Source organism: Salvelinus fontinalis, chromosome 15, assembly GCF_029448725.1.
Source record: "Salvelinus fontinalis isolate EN_2023a chromosome 15, ASM2944872v1, whole genome shotgun sequence".
Taxonomy (NCBI): domain Eukaryota; kingdom Metazoa; phylum Chordata; class Actinopteri; order Salmoniformes; family Salmonidae; genus Salvelinus; species Salvelinus fontinalis.
The window spans coordinates 28302968-28320160 of record NC_074679.1 but is presented as its reverse complement, the minus strand read 5'-3'; the positions used below and the strand labels follow the sequence as shown (position 1 = coordinate 28320160).

General features: G+C 42.4%; 1 long non-coding RNA gene across 1 annotated transcript; it reads left to right on the top strand.

The window, feature by feature from the left end:
• Nucleotides 1-3345: 3345 nt before the first annotated feature.
• On the top strand, nucleotides 3346-8228 carry LOC129811705 (uncharacterized). The gene is made up of 4 exons (XR_008752933.1): nucleotides 3346-3436; nucleotides 3550-3728; nucleotides 3968-4010; nucleotides 4182-8228. It is a non-coding gene; the product is annotated as an uncharacterized LOC129811705 (long non-coding RNA).
• The last annotated feature ends 8965 nt before the right edge of the window (nucleotides 8229-17193 follow it).

Below are 17193 nucleotides of genomic sequence, written 5' to 3'. Positions count from 1 at the left end.
CAGGGCTTTGTGATGGCCACTCCAATACCTTGACTTTGTTGTCCTTAAGCCATTTTGCCGCAACTTTGGAAGTATGCTTGGGGTCATTGTCCATTTGGAAGACCCATTTTTCGACCAAGCTTTTACTTCCTGACTGATGTCTTGAGATGTTGCTTCAATATATCCACATCATTTTCCATACCCATGATGCCATCTATTTTGTGAAGTGCACCAGTCCCTCTTGCAGCAAAGCACCCCCACAACATGATGCTGCTGTAACAGTTTAACTTTAGTCCGTCCCCTCGCGCGAACCAGGGACCCTCTGCACACATCAACAACAGTCACCCACGAGGCATCGTTACCCATCGCTCCACAAAAGCCGCGGCCCTTGCAGAGCAAGGGGAACCACTACTTCAAGGTCTCAAAGCGAGTGACGTCACCGATTGAAACGCTATTAGCGCGCACCACCGCTAACTAGCTAGCCATTTCACATCGGTTACACTGCCACCCCCATGCTTCACTGTTGGGATGGTGTTCTTCAGCTTGCGAGCTTCCCTCTTTTTCCTCCAAACATAATGATGGTCATTATGGCCAAACAGTTCTATTTTTGTGTCATCAGACCAGAGGACATTTCTCCAAAAGATAAACCGTAGTCTGGCTTTTTTATGGTAGTTTTTGAGCAGTGGCTTCTTCCTTGCTGAGCAGCCTTTCAGGTTATGTCGATATAGAACTCGTTTTACTGTGGATATAGATACTTTTGTACCTGTTTCCTCCAGCATCTTCACAAGGTCCTTTGCTGATGTTCTGGGATTGATTTGCACTTTTCGCACCAAAGTACGTTCATCTTTAGGAGACAGAACGCGTCTACTTCCTGAGCGGTATGATGGCTGCGTGGTCCCATGGTGTTTATACTTGCGTACTATTGTTTGTACAGATGAACGTGGTACCTTCAGACATTTGGAAATTGCTCCCAAGGATGAACCAGACTTGTGGAGGTCTACAAAAAAAAATCTGAGGTCTTTGCTGATTTCTTTAGATTTTCCCATGATGTCAAGCAAAGAGGCACTGAGTTGGAAGGTAAGCATTGAAATGCATCCACAGGTACACCTCCAATTGACTAAAATGATGTCAATTAGCTTATCAGAAGCTTCTAAAGCCATGACATCATTTTCTGGAATTTTCCAAGCTGTTTAAAGGCACAGTCAACTTAGTTTATGTAAACTTCTGACCCACTGGGATTGTGATACAGTGAATTATAAGTGAAATAATCTGTCTGTAAACAATTGTTTGAAAAATGACTTGTGTTATGCACAAAGTAGATGTCCTAACCAATTTGCCAAAACTATAGTTTGTTAACAAAAAATGTGTGGAGTGGTTGAAAAAAATGTGTTTTAATGACAACCTAAGTGTATGTAAACTTCCGACTTCAACTGTATATACAGTGGGGCAAAAAAGTATTTAGTCAGCCACCAATTGTGCAAGTTCTCCCACTTAAAAAGATGAGAGAGGCCTGTAATTTTCATCATAGGTACAATTCAACTATGACAGACAAAATGAGAAGAAAAAAATCCAGAAAATCACATTGTAGGATTTTTAATGAATTTATTTGCAAATTATGGTGGAAAATAAGTATTTGGTCAATAACAAAAGTGTATCTCAATACTTTGTTAAATACCCTTTGTTGGCAATGACAGAGGTCAAACGTTTTCTGTAAGTCTTCACAAGGTTTTCACACACTGTTGCTGGTATTTTGGCCCATTCCTCCATGCAGATCTCCTCTAGAGCAGTGATGTTTTGGGGCTGTTGCTGGGCAACACGGACTTTCAACTCCCTCCAAAGATTTTCTATGGGGTTGAGATCTGGAGACTGGCTAGGCCACTCCAGGACCTTGAAATACTTCTTACGAAGCCACTCCTCCGTTGCCCGGGCGGTGTGTTTGGGATCATTGTCATGCTGAAAGACCCAGCCACGTTTCATCTTCAATGCCCTTGCTGATGGAAGGAGGTTTTCACTCAAAATCTCACGATACATGGCTCCATTCATTCTTTCCTTTACACGGATCAGTCGTCCTGGTCCCTTTGCAGAAAAACAGCCCCAAAGCATGATGTTTCCACCCCCATGCTTCACAGTAGGTATGGTGTTCTTTGGATGCAACTCAGCATTCTTTGTCCTCCAAACACGACGAGTTGAGTTTTTACCAAAAAGTTCTATTTTGGTTTCATCTGACCATATGACATTCTCCCAATCCGCTTCTGGATCATCCAAATGCTCTCTAGCAAACTTCAGACGGGCCTGGACATGTACTGGCTTAAGCAGGGGGACACGTCTGGCACTGCAGGATTTGAGTCCCTGGCGGCGTAGTGTGTTACTGATGGTAGGCTTTGTTACTTTGGTCCCAGCTCTCTGCAGGTCATTCACTAGGTCCCCCCGTGTGGTTCTGGGATTTTTGCTCACAGTTCTTGTGATCATTTTGACCCCACGGGGTGAGATCTTGCCCCAGATCGAGGGAGATTATCAGTGGTCTTGTATGTCTTCCATTTCGTAATAATTGCTCCCACAGTTGATTTCTTCAAACCAAGCTGCTTACCTATTGCAGATTCAATCTTCCCAGCCTGATGCAGGTCTACAATTTTGTTTCTGGTGTCCTTTGACAGCGCTTTGGTCTTGGCCATAGTGGAGTTTGGAGTGTGACTGTTTGAGGTTGTGGACAGGTGTATTTTATACTGATAACAAGTTCAAACAGGTGCCATTAATACAGGTAACGAGTGGAGGACAGAGGAGCCTCTTAAAGAAGAAGTTACAGGTCTGTGAGAGCCAGAAATCTTGCTTGTTTGTAGGTGACCAAATACTTATTTTCCACCATAATTTGCAAATAAATTCATAAAAAATCCTACAATGTGATTTTCTGGATTTTTTTTTCTCATTTTGTCTGTCATAGTTGAAGTGTACCTATGATGAAAAATACAGGCCTCTCTCATCTTTTTAAGTGGGAGAACTTGCACAATTGGTGGCTGACTAAATACTTTTTTGCCCCACTGTATAACCTGAATGTGTAGATGTATGGTGACTTCACGTTTGGATGAACGGACCAACGGGACTGCCATGGGCAAGTCCCTTGACACGTACCATGAATGGTGGAAGGAGGACAATCTGGAGGTAATTATCTTTTCACACAACACAGCAGTGTCCAGGCCTCCAGAGTATTCACTCTGAATCGCCTGCTATATGGAGGGGAGCCGCAGCAGTTCATTAACTGATGTAAACAATGCAATTGTATATAACATTATTGCATATACTGTAGAATAAAAATGTGTGATTGACTTAGTGTTTTTATTTTGCTGTTTTTGTATAACGTACTTTGAGGTCACTGATACTCCACCTGATGTGGAAGTTGTCGAACCAGATCAGAACGCCTTCGAAGTCCACTTTCAGGATGGATGTGGAGGTTTTTGACCAGGTAAAAATGATTGTCCGCTGTTCATTTTATTTTCTGGCCTTACAAGAGATATATAAGAGATGTATTTGTAATAATATGAAATTTAATAGCATTTATTACTATTATCAATCAAGGTGAGACTGAACATGGACTGGGCGCATGAGAAAAAGGAGAGCCACCTGAGAAGAATCAAGGGGACCAAGTGCTTCGACATCTGGGTGAATTACTTGGCTTGGAAGAAGGATGAAAGGAAGGCGAGACCCGGGAAAGCTTGGTGCTCTTTCGCTCCTAGCTGGTGTCAACATCTGTTAAGGTGAATATAAAAATCTCATAACTATTTGCATTTTCTGCCTCGTGGATGGTGGCATCGCCATGCTGTCAGCAGTACCAACACTGGCCCAGGGGTTTCACCAAATAGTACATCTCAAGGCTAACCACTGGGCCAGGATAAGTAACCGCCATTTCCAACTAAGTACTGTTGAGGTGTATGACTCCAGTCATCATGACACCACCCTAGAGTTTTTCTCAACTCATCTCTCTTATCTTTCCCAGGGACCATCCCTTACCAACCCCACTGACATCAAAAATTAGACAGGTATCCTTTCTTTTCTGTCTGCTATTAACATTATTGCATGTCTAATCAAACATTTAAATTAAATAATTCAATAACTGTATTTTTACATATCTGATAATCATTTAACCTGTGTGTTTGCTTGTTTAAGTCTGTCTCCTACCCTGTTCCCTTTACTCTGCTCCTGTTCTCCAGGACCTAGAGGTTCTGCCCAACACCCAGACATGGATCCACCTGATGTCCTCCATTACCAACCACCCTCCAACTTTTCATTACATCAGCTACTGTTATTGTCAAGTTTTCATTATCTGCTAAGAAAGAGCAAGACAACTATCATACTGGGCACATAATGTGAGCTGCACACTCAGAACAAAGAATGCAGCAGCGCCTGGACTTTGCAGTTTCCCTGTTCAAGTCCACTACCTGTTGAAAACAAGTGACAGGCAGAACCTCCCATCCACACAAGACCCACCTCCTCTCTATTCCACACACCAGAATTCTGTATTTCAGTCTATGATTGCCATGTGAGTGTACAAAAAAATCAGAAAGTAAATTGACACACATGTACCAAAGAAATATCAATGGTTATGTATTTAAATCTAAAATATTGCTAGATTGGTTTTCACAGCTGTTTCATAAGGTGTTCGTTATTGTAAATTGTAACGTATCTCTTGATGTTATTTGTTAGTTCAACATTATTAATTGTATCATAAGATACTGCTGCCTTGTAGAGGTGGACCTGGTCATAGAGGCTGTTCAAGTCCAGGGTGGAGTGGTGGGCCAGGAAAACATTTGGTTTTGAGGCACAGTCACGGGAAATGCTTGCGTTTACCCGCTGTATTGTAGCAGGGTGGAAGTATTTTCGTGGTAGCAGGGTGGAGATAACCACTTGTGCGTTGGAGAAAGTAGAAGAAGCTTTTTCAATCACTCCCTTCAGTGCTGTGGCCACCCTTTCCTGCTGTGCTCTCAGGTCGTTTGTGCCTGTGTGTATTATTATGTGGCTATGTGAACCTAGTTGGACCTCAGACAGAAGGTCTAGGGCGCACTGGGTGTTTGGACACCAGAGTTTAGACACACTGTGTTTGGGAAAAAGGTTTTTTTCTTCTATATATTTCCTATTTGAGTCCATAAGGAGAACAATCTGTGTCTTGTGTTTGTCCTCTGTGGGTGTGGGGGGGGTCGGGGTCTGGTGTGGACTGTTCTGCTGTGGTGTCGAGACTTTTGTCGGGTGCTGAGGTGGGCTGTTCTGCTGTCTTCTCTATGGGGATGGCCAGCTCTCTAGTGGGTTGTTCTCTGTCGCACGCCGTCCCCCTCAACCTCTCCTCCAGCAGTCTGATCCTCTCCTCCATCCCCCTCACACTCTCCTCCAGCAGTCTGCTTCTCTCCTCTAGTGCTCTGATCTGCTCCTGCTCCTGCTCTTTCTCCTGTTGAATTTGTCTCACCACTGTCCAGAGTGCAGATATGTCTCTCTCCACCTCCAGCACTCCGGGTCTGGTTAAAGGGGTGTTGTTGTGCTGGACTGTTGTCTGGGTCTGTGCTGACTGGAGTGTAATCACCTGCTGTTCCAACTCCACCTGCCTTACCTCCAGCTGGGTGAATTTATCCTTCATTTCAATGAGGGAGAAGTACTCTGTACTGGGAGGTTGACTGTCTGATGGGGGTTGCTCTTCTGTGGGGTTATATGATGAAGAGGTCTGGTCTGACCCGCTTGGGGTGGGGGTATCTTTATCAAGGGAGAGCTTCTCTTGCTGGGCTAATTCTTTGATTAGGTGAAAGTCCAGCTGAAACTGTTTGGGGTTGCCCTGTACCATTACTTTTCCAGACTTATATAGATTTATATTAGCTGACTCAGAGTCCTCGTTGTCAAGTATCCTGAGTTTCCACCCCTCGTTAACCCCCCCTCTCTTAACAGAGGGGTAGTGTGCTAATATAGCACTGTGCCATGCCAGGGGATGGTTTGTGTGGAAGATAAGGTTGCTGATGTTCCCATTTTTTCTAATAGTCAGCAAAAAGTGTCTCTTGATTTTCCATAAGGAGCTTCATTTTGTGATCTTTTCTTGCCTTATCATTCTTTACATACACAGGGTACTGTATTTTAATTACCTCTAAACAGCGGGAGGCAGCTTCTAAGGCCTCTCCATTTGGTTGGGGTAGACTATTCGACTCTCCTGCCATTGTTGGGCTAATGGGCTTTGACACCTCTCACTTGACATGTAAGTGCTAGTTGAAGCTGTATCAAACTTGGCAGAATTATGTTAGCATTCAGTCCTTATAAAGTCATGTCATGTATTTTTCTTCTTGGCTTTTGGAAATAGAATATAGTTTCAGACTAAACATTACTCACTCAGTTCCAGGTTGGGTGGTGTTTTCGGGTTTCTGTTGTTTTCCAGAGAATTTGCTGTATAATAATCCTTGGGAGTTGTGAAACCTTTCAGGTGATTCTGTAATTCCGTCCAAAATCAGGTTATAGGTTTTGAGTTTTGATTTGAAGTGAGGGTTATGTTGTAGACTAGAGGGTAACATCCTGTATGTGTTCCTGACAAAAAATCCAAGTTTATCTAACTCTAAATCTGTCTTTTTTAAAGAAAATGCTGAAAAATGCAGGAGCTCATCTGATCGTGACCTCTGCTCTGTGTCTCTCACTCTCTCTCCTTAATCGAAATCCACGTATTCGTCGCCTGGGGAACAGCCTCAAAATTGTGTCATTCTGTCTTGCCCAAAATCTGTTCTTTTTAACTTCTTATTTATCTTTCTGCAATATTTCTACCATTGCATGACATTATATTACTGTTGATATATTTTCAATGCTATCATAATGTTTGGTGTTTTTACAACTACAGTCGTTTCTAAACTTTCTATTCCATTCTTCTCTCTACTAAAACGTAATCGTCCTTGAATGGATGTTCCGTTATTTGCCAGTAGATGGCACACAATTACACACAATGTAATTACACAGGACAATAACAACGACGTTATTGTGTCTAGTAAGTGACTAACAGACGTCCATTAAACTCAGCTCACTCTGTTGACCTATTTTGAATATCTTCAGTGAGATTGCTGTTAGCCTGGTTGCCGTCTCTGTTCAGCTATTACTTGCCACTCCTGTCATTGAATTCCACTCATTGCCACTCCTGTCATTTGCCAATGGATATGCAGGATGGGAACATTCCATTTCATCTAAACAATGGATATATAGCAATTAGCAAAAAAAAACATCTTCATAATACACGTCTAAAAGCTATGAATAAAAAATGTGAGAACAGTAATATTTTACACACACATGAACGTACCCATAAGCATTGATTTCTGATGAAAAAACACAAATGGGAAAAATGTGGAATTCTGGAATTAAACTCTTCTGAATATACAGAAGAGTACAAAACATTAGGAACACCGGCTCTTTCCATGACATAGACTGGCCAGGTGAATTGAGGTGAAATCTATGATCCCTTATCGATGTCACTTGTTAAATCCACTTCAATCAATGTAGATGAAGGGTAGGAGACAGGTTGAAAAAGGATTTTGAAGCCTTTAGACATGGATTGTGTATGTGGGCCATTAAGACGGTGAGTGGGCAAGACAAAAGATTGAAGTGCTTTTGAACAGGGTATAGTAGTAGTTGCCAGGCACACCGGTTTGAGTGTGTCAAGAACAGCAAATCTGCTTGGTTTTTCACACTCAAGAGTTTCCCATGTGTATCAAGAATGGTCTACCACCTAAACAACATCCAGCCAACTTGGCACAACTGTGGTAAACATTGGAGTCAACATGGGCAGTGGTGGAAAAAGTATCAAATTGTCATAGCTTTACTTTTACTCAAGTATCTCAATAGAAAATCACTCAAGTAAAAGAGAAAGTCACCCAGTAAAATCCTACTTCAGTAAAAGTCAAAGTACTTGGTTTTAAATATACTTAAGTATCAAAAGTACATGTAATTGCTCAAATATACTTAATAAGTATCAAAATAAAGTATAAATCAATTCAAATTCCTTAAATTATGCAAACCAGACATCACAATTTTCAGTTATTTTTATTTATTTACATATAGCCAGTGTAACACTCCAACGCTCAGACATAATTTACAAACGAAGCATGTGTGTTTAGTGAGTCCTCCAGATCAGAGGCAGTAGGGATGACCAGGGATGTTCTCTTGATAAGTGCGTGAATTGGATAATTTTCCTGTCCTGCTAAGCATTCAAAATGTAACTTTTGGGGGATATGGAAAATGTGTGGAGTAAAAAGTACATCATTTTATTTAGGAATGTAGTGAAGTAATATTAAAAGTCTGCTGTAAATATTTCATAGCCACAAGTCTGTCCTTGGCTCTTTCTTACACCACAACAATAATGTAACTCACATGTATAGTCCCCTGCAATGTCCTGAGAGCTAGAGCTAAATAATGGACATACCAACTCTCAATATTGGGGTTTACATGCTCTTTTAAATACAATACAGTTTGGATTTAGCCTCACCTGTCACCTGTCAATTAGCAGGGATTACATTGTTTTACTTTGTGCAAAGTGAATGAAATCCAGAGGGCTGTAAATAAAGCTTATCAAGAGATCACATGACTACCAACATCTACATGGGCCAGGGGATCAGATTACATAATGAGAGAGAGAGAGAGAAAGAGAGAGAGACTCCCTATAAAGTAGAGAAAACACAACCAACTTTACGCTTGAGTTCCCTGTGAGATTTGGGGAAATGCAACAGTAGCAGATATGTGTCTCATCAAATTCATCAATGGGATGCTGATTTCATTCTCAGGTTAGTGCCATTTATTTGACTTACTCTGAAACATCCTTTGATGAGTAGAATGAATAAGCTAGTTTGAACAAGGATATTTTTACGAGGTATCTATCCATAGTATGATTGTACATTCCTTTAAAATGAGAAAGATTTATTGATGAAGACCTTTGTTATTACACAAGAGTCAGGGCCATTCCTTTTTACATTGTTGTAATAATATAAATAACAAAATGCTCAACTCCATTACGAAGCAATTATCACATGTTAATACAATGGTGTTACCACAGGAAATACATAGTTAATTCACTGGTATAGTTAATTATTGAACTTCTATTGTTTTGCAATCCTTTCCCCCACACGGTGATACTACAGAAGCCACTGACAACTAAATGCAGAAGCCGCTGACTGCCACGAAGCATGGACTATACAGGTACCAAGTCCAGCAACATAAGGGCCTGCTCCGTAGCCTGGAGTTGGAGCATAGATACTGTATGAGGGGGATCGAGCAGCAGCAGAGACAGTACTACAGGACACTGGGGAGACTGGGGCCTGGCTGCTGTCTCTCATCCCAGAGGTCTAGTGCAAAGATTCCCTGTAGCTCCAATCTTCCTGCCCTCCACGGTACACATACAGGGAGCTGGAGAATGGGGTCTACCAGGGCCCAGATGGCCACATCTGTGGATGGGAGGAGTGACACTGAGGAACCACAACCCGACCCGAGATTGTCCTTGGACCATTCTGCCGGTGTTGAGACTAACATGATTTGGACTAGGGCTGTTGTCAGACAGCCTACTTGGGCAACCTTGACGTTTGCAGATATAAGACACAGACACATGGCCATGATCCAAACGATGGAACCCTTCAGGAAATGGAAACACATGATTTTGTCATCTACAGGTCAGCCAGACACCAACCAAGAGCCTAGCTGGAACCAGCAAGATCCAAACAGCCCACAGGTCATGAGGTTAGCCAGCATCAGAACACAGAGAGTATCCCTCTCACATGCATCCACGCAGAGATTTAAACAGTTTAACAAAACTGACAGATAATTGACAACCTACCCACCACTATTGGTGCTCCAAGAGATAGACTAGGACTTGTAAACTGTTCAGTCATTGTCTGCAAACATCAATAAAACACTTCATTCACCACCTCCACAATGCACGCTTCATTCCTCCACCTAGCTACAAACACTGCCCTGGGGCAGTAAACCTGCTTTCCCTGTGGCCAGAGGGCAGAGGTCAGAGGTTAAGAGAGAGGTGAGGTCTGCCTGCCTGCCACTGACCTCTACCTCCAACTGTTCAGATTAATCCAAGTCTGCAAACCCTTAAACCGCTGCAAGGCTTTCTCTGTTAATCATTCTGGGTAATCATTGCAGTTTGTGAAGTCCACTCTGTATTCATATTCTTATGTCTTATTGTATACTATAAGTGCCTATGTGGGGGTGTAGGCTATGGTGCTTGTTTAACTGACCTGTACCCTTGTTGCAGTCATAACACAATACCTACTTATCTCTTCCAGCCATCAGAACAACCCTGCATAAACTGACACTGGCACTGGCTGTATGAAAAACAAAGACATACAGTACACACACACACACACACAGACACACACACACACACACACACACATTTCTAAACATAACACAATGGAATCAACTGGAATCAAAACAATTTCAACCAATGAATATATTTGTTAACTTACAATTCTCTTACATTGAACACAGAATACAAACAAAGTAGAAGGAAAACATGAAGGAACGTTTCTAAAGGACATTCTTTGTACAATGTGTTTCATCAACTATAAACTTTGCTTCACAAGGAGCTTCAGGGATGCATGCTTTGAAAGCAGAGTGTCGATACACCAGCTTGTATACCTAACAAACAATGGTTTTCCTTCCCTGAGCCCTTTTTTCTCTTTCAAGGTTTGGGTGATAGAGATAGGGACGGAGGATACTCATTTCAACCACCATATCAAGTAACTGTCAGCATGACTAGACCAGGGGTTTCAGATGCTTCTGCCTGGCCATGGCTGAGGAGTTAAAGCCCTTGTGGGTCACAATACCGCCGGGCTTTAGGGCCTTTAGAAACCCAATGGCCCATTGTTGTCACTGACAGCTCCTTAACTTTTCATGAGATGGCTGACAGTGCAGACAAAACAAACCTTCCTCCTCCCAATCCATCACATGGCACGGCCAAAATATTGAGTAGCCCTTTCAGGGCAGAAACCATTTGAAGGAGGGGGGTATTGTTCATTAAGTGCGGGTGGATCTGAGCCAGGTGTACAGGTATGGTCTTTCTATAGGCATGTTGAATGTTGACAGATCCTCTGATTACAGAAGAGGGGTAATTAGTGCTTTGAACATGAGGTTAGCCTTTATTAAGTGACCATCTTTCCCCCGATTATACCTTACCTTGCTTTCATGTCCAGCCACATGAAATATAGTGTAATGTCTGCTGTAGTTATCCAGACTGTCTGCCATCTACCATTGAAGTTGCTTGTTAGTTTTTAATGATATGAATCAAATACTGTACATTAACCAGGTGAATGCCTTTGATTGGGGGGTGAGAATCAATTCTGCAGAACCCCAGTGTCTCCACTTCAGCTGCCTCTTAAGCATCATCCATTCTCCCAAGGCTTCTGTAATGCTCTTCTGTCTAACAATGTCTAGTTAATGTGTGTCCAAGTCACTGTATTTTACTTTAGAGCAGGGTCATACCTCAAGGACAAAACTCCATCATGATAGAGTTAAGCTTTAGTATTACTCTAAGTTGAGACTTGACATATTGTATTAAGATTAGTAGGTATTACGTGATTGGCTGCATTAAGTGAGGTGAAGTGGAATGGGTGATGTCAGACAAGGCACATGCCAGGTATAAATATTAAAACAAAAGACGTTGGCGACACGGGAACTGCTCCTCTGAAAATGAGACAGGTACTTAAAGTCGGCGAGAGTGAAAAAATACTAATTGCCGTCACTGGAAGTGCAAGCTGCAGCAGACCATAAAGAAAATAATCTGTCACCTTCAATGTTCTAATGCTGACCCTGCGTTTCCCTCGACAACACCTCACAGCACTGCAGCAGCCGTCTCCCTCCCAGCCCAGCTGTAGTGTCTGCTGGCTGCTGCTACTCTGAGCTCCTTCAGGTTGACACTGAGCCAGTGGCCCAGAGCATAGAGACACTCGTGAGAACAGGAGCTCTTCAAGTTCCCCAATGTGTCATAACAACGTTAGACTGACCTGATAGCGTTCTTTGAAAGACAAACAGGATAACATGAAAGCCACCTCTGAGGCAGTTCACTGTGTCTTTTGTGATGGCATTTTCCTGTATTACCAAATGAGGAGAGTTACAAACTACACACCAGTCAAAGTTATACTTAAACTTCATCTTTAATAATATGAGCTTTACATTAGCCCTTTGACTCTCAGATCAATTCACTATCTATAATGAATTTTGAGAGTCACTACAGAAGAATACAAAGATCTTTTATAGCCAAGATAAACCCCTCTCAACTTACATGACGAACCACAGATCTAAGGAACAGTTCACAAATGTTAAGATTTGTATGAAAGATATCTATAAAACATAGCAGACAGTTACTGCTGTGTCAACAGTTCTCATTGTAAAAACCAGTGTCTGGCCCCCTCCTACTCCAAACTGGAACCTGTCTCACCCTGGTACTATCTGGAATGCTCTTTAGGCTTTATTACCCAAAGACATCGTAAAACTCCTCTGTCAGTGCTATCTCATAGAGGCCCATCCTCAGTGGAACACACACACACAATAGTCAACAGAAAACTAACAACCATTCTAATGTAATACAAAGATTATAATATAATCTTACAAGCACTATAACATAATCTTGCAACTTTCCACGACACTTTGTATTTCCTAGTGAAGTTTCCCAAGCCAGTCCCTGCCTAGGGATTCAGCATAGCACACTCATTAAACCCAAACTGTCTTCCTTGAATTTATCTGTTGGTTGTTACTGCTACTGTACTTGAAAAATACGTCTACAGGAAGCAGAGGGGGGAGGGGGGATTGTCTAGGAGGCAGGCTGACTTCCTCATCACAAAAACGGGATGGCAGGAGTATAGGGCAAGGGGGGGGGGGGTGTCGTGACTTTACTTTCATTAATCTAATGACTGTTGCTTATTTATTTTTTTACCCCCTTTTCTCCCCAATTTTCGTGGTATCCAATCGCTAGTAATTACTATCTTGTCTCATCGCTACAACTCTCGTACGGGCTCGGGAGAGACAAAGGTCGAAAGCCATGCGTCCTTCGAAGCACAACCCAACCAAGCCGCACTGCTTCTTAACACAGCGCGCCTCCAACCCGGAAGCCAGCCGCACCAATGTGTCGGAGGAAACACCGTGCACCTGGCCCCCTTGGTTTAGCGCGCACTGCGCCCGGCCCGCCACAGGAGTCGCTGGAGCGCGATGAGACAAGGATATCCCTACCGGCCAAACCCTCCCTAACCCAGACGACGCTAGGCCAATTGTGCGTCGCCCCACGGACCTCCCGGTCGCGGCCGGCTGCGACAGAGCCTGGGTGCGAACCCAGAGACTCTGGTGGCACAGCTTGCGCTGCGATGCAGTGCCCTAGACCACTGTGCCACCCGGGAGGCCCGACTGTTACTTATTTAATCAACTAGCTATGTTTAATTGTTACCCGATTTAAATTAATCATGTAACAATTAACTCATTAGGATTTGGGGCACCACGTGAGCGGTTGTTTAAAGAGTTACCATCTCACAAATTAAACTCTAAAGGTCTTTACCTATCACATTAAAAAAACAGTCAATGTATTCATCATTACCTCTTATCATATCATCATTCTGAACAGTCGTAACCTTCTTGGATCTGCAAAAAACCCAGCCTTACTCATGATTCAGTACTACACAAATTGGTTAAATAATTTATTTACTAGCTAACTAAATGATAAAACAGGATAACATACACACTTAATACATGAGAAAAAGGTCCCTAGCGGACTGACAACGTATGGCGGCTTGTTACACAGAAAATGAAGGGGGGAGAAAAAGGGACACTTATCGTTGATCAATTTTTTAAACTATTCTCACAGTAATATATATATATAATATATACTTTGCACACAAACAACCACCTGTTTGAAGTAAGAAAATATGAATGTATTTACATTTGAATGCCTTCGTTCTCCGTTTATCTCTGTCGGAATCAGCCCTCCTTAGGGAGGTTGTTGGCCTTTCATGGCATGCTTGTATGGCTCTGATTGCCCGAAAGGGGTCGCCCTTTTCCTGTCTTCTACTGTTGTTCACTCTGGAAGATGCTCATCGGAAGTGGTTAGCCAGCCGTGTCAACGGTTCCCATTGGTGATGAGAATAGCATACTACGGTGATTTGAGAAGAGTAGTTCAGTAGGATGATTTGAAGAGAAGTAGGATGGTCGCACTTAGATTCGCATTCCTAGATTTGACTCAAGACAGCTAATCAGCCGTACCAATGATTGTCCGAGAGGGGAGTTTTCTCCACCACCTCGTGTTGATAGTCAGAGTTTGAACCACTCTACACATGCAGCTGCAGCCTGGCGATGTTCTGGACTAGTCTGGGAGGTGAGTTTATTTCCTTAACCTTGTGTTGAGGTTCAAAGTTCCAACCATTTCCAATGTCTAGCGACCGCTCCACACTTTGGGCTGCAACTCCCCTTCTTTCCTGGTCTCATGTTAATTCGTTACCCATCATTTTATACAGTTCATTCAAAAGGGCGGTTCCGTCAGGCTGACATGCTCTCTGACCTCACTCAATGGCGTGGCTATTTACTATGCACAGTTTATAGGAGATAGTAATCTTATTTTAGGAGCCATAAGATAATCTATCTTAACAAAAATACTTTAATTGTTTTTCATATCTCATATACAACGTTAAGGATGGAAACTTGACAGATAAAGGGGATATACTTTCCAAGTTATAGTATTTCCTTTATAACCTTTGTAATGACATCACAAAATAATAACCAATATGACATTAGTTTTCTATAGATCATCTCTGACCATTCCCCATGTTCTGAATATTAGAAATATTGTTCCATTATTTGCTTTAGAAACTGTTAGTTTCTAAAGCAGACTGTTATCAAAGACATTCCTTTGGTTAATAATGGACAGGAAAGGGGAGTCCTCTTCTCTTGTAATTTACAACAGGGTGTGAACTGTCATCCACCCAGCAACTCCCCCCACCCCTCTCTGTGGGTGAGAGAGAGCCTGGCTACTATCATCCACCGCCAAGCTGATCTGACCCATTGCTCACAGGACAGTCATGACAGTCCCCCTCTGATGGGTTTAATCTTGGAAGGATTCTGCAAGTTGCAACCCACCATAGAAATGACCACGGGATGTCCTGGTTTGTGGATCATCGTAGCAGTCCCCCTCTGGTGGTTTACCCTGGCAGGATTTCTGAAAGCTGCATACCACCACAGGAATGGCCAGGGGATGTCCTGGTTGTGGATAGTCGTTCCGGACCCGTCGTCCGGTTGTCCACCCTGGTGGATCTAGGCAGTAACTTAGACAGACGTTAATAACACACAACACTCACGAAATACATCATTACATTTCTTTCACAAATGAGCGGCGATGTGGCACTAATTGGTGGCTGTATGGGGAACTTGTTTGTAGCTCTTTCACTTCCTAAGTCTCAAAGAAAATGAAACAAAAATAAATAAAAACACAAACAAAAGACATACAAAATGAGTTACCACACGTTAATCATCTAATGGGACTATATTCTATATACGTCCAAGGTCTTGGCTAAATGACTCTATCATGGTATTTTGTCTAATGTCATATCTAGGGCGATCCTACTTAGCGGTGCATTGCTTAGGGCACTATCCTAAGTTGATAACTACATGATAAGTCTACAGCTGTAAAGCATTACCTTCGGACAGTCTACAGCAGGCCTGGGCAATTATTTTCCATGGAGGTCCACATTAGAATATATTTTTGCCACTGCGGGCCAGAATCATATTACAGGATTATACATCATGTGTGTGACTGTGTTGACAGATATATCTACTGTATATCACGTCCAGATATGCTACTTATTTTACTTTTTAACATGCACAGTAATAAACCACCTTCATGTTCTCCTTCTGGTAGGTATTTTCATTATTAAACATGCAATGAACTACATGGAGGGAAAAGTACACTATGCATTCAGCACCACGGACAGAGCTCTTGTTAATGGGTTGTACAAAAACACAAGAGAGAGAGCTCAACATTACATTTAAACTACTCAATCAGTGTGAGGAGTGAAGTCTCTGATGGGCATTGACTAGAACAATGAAGTCAGCTATAGTTTCTGACCTCGCTATGCGCAGGATAGCTGAGAGGTGAGAATCAGTAGGAGATGATCTGTGCCTTGACTTGTTATATTTCATCACTGAAAATGTATGTTTACATACATAGGTTGACCCAGACAGTACACACATCTTCTGAGCATGACTCTTAATCTTTGGAAACTTTTGTTCATCGAGAGATGCATAGAACCACGTCAGTGATATCGTTTTGAATAGTTCTCCACTCACTGCATCAGACTGAAGATCGATAAGCTCAAGTTGCAGGTCAGTGGGAGCGTTAGGTGAAAAGGAGAGGAAACCAACAGCATGTCATTTTCCAACACTTTGTGAAATCCTCAAAACTATGAGAAAACTCATCCTTCAAAGCACGCAGCAGCAATGTATACTTCTCCCACTAGTCATCTGATAGGGAACAGACTAGTAGTGTCGGAAGGTGGGTGAGATTGTTGGCTTCTACTTGACGGGTCAGGAGGAGTAGTTTTCCTTTGAAGGCTTTGACAAAGCTGTACATCTGATGTGCAAAAAGGCCCTTCCCCTGTAGTTTGGAATTCAGATCATTCATGAAGGCCATGGTGTCCACGGTGAAGGCAAAATCAGCCAATCATTCTTCATCTTGCAGTTGAAGAAAATCCATATATTTTCCATTCATTTGTAAAAACTCAGCAATCTCTGACTTCAGGTGCCACACCATTTTAAGCACCTTTCCCAAACTCAGCCATCTCACGTTTGTGTGGCAGGGGAGATCTGCATGACCCGACTGTCTCTTCCAACAGGGAGACAAACTGTCTGTGGTTTAAAGATTTTGCTCTAATGAAGTTTACCACTTTAGTGACTGTATCCACAACATGGCTCATTTCAGAACACATTTACAGATCACCTCCTGATGAATAATTCTGATCTGGGTTCAGCTCAGCTACTTGATATTGTATCCTTTTCAAAAGGCCAATGTTTTTTCCTGTCAAGTTTGGGCACCCATCTGTGGTCACACTGGATAACTTTTCAAAACTCAATCCCTGCTTTTCCACACACTTATTAGCCTCCTCCAATAAATATTTCCCTGTGGTTGTGCTCTTCATTGACTGCACTGAAGCAAGCTCCTCTGTAATTTCAAAGTCTGGGGTTATGCCT